Source organism: Lycium ferocissimum, chromosome 7, assembly GCF_029784015.1.
Source record: "Lycium ferocissimum isolate CSIRO_LF1 chromosome 7, AGI_CSIRO_Lferr_CH_V1, whole genome shotgun sequence".
Classification (NCBI taxonomy): domain Eukaryota; kingdom Viridiplantae; phylum Streptophyta; class Magnoliopsida; order Solanales; family Solanaceae; genus Lycium; species Lycium ferocissimum.
This window is the reverse complement of record NC_081348.1, coordinates 68,838,274-68,841,781: the sequence shown is the minus strand read 5'-3', so window position 1 is coordinate 68,841,781 and position 3,508 is coordinate 68,838,274.

Sequence of the window (3,508 nt, the reverse complement as noted above, 5' to 3'; positions counted from 1 at the left end):
CCTCGCTCCACGCCAAAGACTTGGTTCCACGTACCGTGGAATGTATCCGTGGAACTCCCGACGGGCTGAAATGTTCCAAGTTTATAAATGTATTTCCACTTAATTTATTTCATTCCATACACTTCTCCATCTCTCTCAAAGCCTCTAGAACCTTCCATACACTTCAAACACACGAATTCAAGGAAAATTGTGATCAACTTCATCAAACCAACATGAATCAAGTGTATGAAACCTCACTAAAGTCATCTAAACCAAGAAATTCAAGGAAGAGTGATAAATAGGGTTTTGGTGCAAGAGGTATGTTATCACCAAGGCTTGTTCCTCCACCATCTAAGGTAAGTTTTATGGTATTTTCATGATGTTAGAAGTATAGTAAAGTTGAAACACTTGGGTTGTATGAAAATATATGAAATGGGTCATAAATGTGGCAATAGTGTTGTTGATGAATAGAAGTTTGGTTTGAGTTGTGACTGTTGATATGTTGAGATTATGAATATGCTATAAATGACATGTAGAACATGGAATAAGTATTGTATGTGAAAGAACATGATAGTGAACTTTGGTCATGAATATGAAGGATTTGGAGTGAAATTTCTAAATGTGGATAATGTGAATGGATGAAGCTTATTGTTTATGATATTGTGATCGTTGTTATGAATGTTGAGGGTTGATATAGAATATGGCAAAAAGTAGTACAAACAAAGGAAATGTCCGCCCAATTTTCTATAGCTTTAGTAAGTACGCTCTCGTGATTGTCTAACTAATGTTGATACGAATCCCATTGAAGGTATTAACAAGTGCATTAAAAGAGGACGAGCAAGAAATCGAGTAGTTAAATGACAAGGGTATGTAAGGCTCAACCTTTCTTTCTAAGGCATGACTCTATGGTATGAATCCTCCTATCTTTCTGTAATTTCTCTACATATATGTATGTATAGGAAATGATGAGTCTACGTTATAAAGAGCTCGCATGAGATGAAGTAAGAAGTATGTTATGAATATGATGATGAGTCGAGTCTAGAGATCCTAAAACTTATGATACAAGATTTCAACAAAGCTAATGACCTTCATACGACGCCTTGCTATTATTCCTTGTTGATAGACCCATCTTACGATGTTAGTCTCTTTCCCTTCAAGGCATGACTTTCCTCCGTCTCCATGAATCTACCCAAATTCCGAAGAACTAAGAGCCTACGTTCATGAATAGCCATATGAGAGAAAGATAAGAGATATATTATGAGTACGATAGTAATGACGATGAGTCTATGACTATAGGGAGCTATACATGTATAAGATAAAGAAGAGAGATGAGGCACGAGCCCGATAATTGATGATGATGAGTTAAGTCTAAAGGGTCCTAGAGTGAGAAATGACGTCCACGAAGTCAATGATTCTAAGTACGGTTCCATTGATGCTTCTTCTTATGTACACTCACCTTAAAATGTTAGTCCCTTCAAGGTGTGATACGATGATCTGATTACTCCATAATGTGGTCGGGATTTCACGACCTTACGTCTACGACATGACTATAGATGCCTATGAGTCCCAATATATGTTGTGATGATATGTCGCATATATATACATGTATGTAATGATACTAATTACGATAGTAGCCACGATATGTTTGTAAGACGATTAATAATTGTGAATCTATGATATGTATGATGATGTTAGCCTATAATGTACCTATGAAATGTATGGTAACGATAAGCATATGTTATGTGTGTGATGATGAGATTCGACCGTGCTTAATTGGTCGGACATGTCACCACTAGTGGGCTGCGTGCGACTACACCGCGCCGAGAGTGCCGGATACGACCACCACCAGTGGGCTGCGTATGCGAGGTTGTTGCTATGATTCCACCGCGCCTAGAAGGCCGGACATGACCACCACCGCGGGTGGGTGCAAGGCGACTACACCGTGCCTAGAGGGCCGCGACATGACCACCATCGTGGGGCCGCATACGACGGGTACCCGTACGCGACTAACGATGATGATGTATGATATGCGTGTATGTATGATGTGATAATGTTTGTATGATATGATGATGTAGGTATGGTATGACGATGTTCGTATGATGTGATAATGTATGTACAACGTGACGAGGTATGTATGATAAGACGAGGTATACGCTATGGTACTTATATGATATGCTATGTGTAATATATGTATAAATATATCCGGTCGAAGGTTATGTCCTCGTCCGTGCCATTATGCCTTCCTATTATATTCATTTCATTCATGCCTTGCATACTCGTACAATATTAACCGACGTCCTTCTTTGGACGCCGTGTTCATGCCCGTGTGTAGACAAAGAGAGCGCGGCATCCGTAGGGCTATCGGCCAGACACGGAGTCCTCCTTATTCGGAGGTGCTATTATTTTGAGTCATTATTTTGTGTACATCTATTTTGGGCATGACGGGGTCCCGTCCCGTCCATATGTTCCGGTGTTCTAGTAGAGGCTCGTAGATATATATGGTATATAGTTCTTATGTATACGTATATATATATATATATATATATATATATATATATATATATATATATATATATATATATATATATACTATTTTGATAGCCTAGATGGCTCGATGTTTATAAAGTCAATGTGTTTAAATGAAAGTCATTTTCTATGATTATGAATGATAAGAAATATGGGTGAAGACGGATACGCAATAGAACCAGTGGTGCTCGGTGGTCGACCTCGGGTACCGATCACGGCCCTAGTCGGGTCGTGACATATGAAATATTTTGGTGTTGATAATATTGTTGTTGATGTTGGTATTGTTGTTGTTGTTGTTAGTTGTTGAATTAAGAATTCGGGTTAGGCAAATAAGCAGGGGAGATTCTGCCCGAATTTTGGCAGATTTTAAAGAGGTTTAATTTGAAGGTTTAGGACAAGTGTATGATAGTGAGCCTAGCAATATGAATGGTTTTATATGTAGATTTCAAGACAGCAAGTAGGTTGGAAAGTCGAGAAGCGAGCTTCCAGGTATGTTAAGGCTAAACTGTTATATCCCATATTTTGTACATTGGGACAATCCGAGTTAACCATGAGAAGTTAGGGACAAGACTATTCCGGGATACGAAGTAGAGACTTTTAACCACGATTTTGTTTTAAGACATAAGTTGCTTATGATTTTGTTGGCATGGAATATTAAGGAAAATTTGGGGTTAAAAGTTAATTTTAGAAAGTTGACAATTCATGATATTAAAGGGCCAAGTGGCTGGCCATATGAGGGTGGGCCAAGGTCCACATGGAAGCTTAATATATGTGCATAAAAGATGTCTAATTAGTCATAGTCTTCATCTTCACCACTTAAGAAAATTGTAGAACCTTGGAGAAAAAGAAGAATGAGCATTCGGCCATGGTGAAAAAAATTGAGGTCCAAAAATAGTGATCAAAAAAATATTTTCTCCTAGCAATTCAACCAATTGAAAGGTCCTCTTTAACGTGAGATAGTTGTTGGAGCAAGCAAACCATTCGTTTTATCATTTGCAAACCC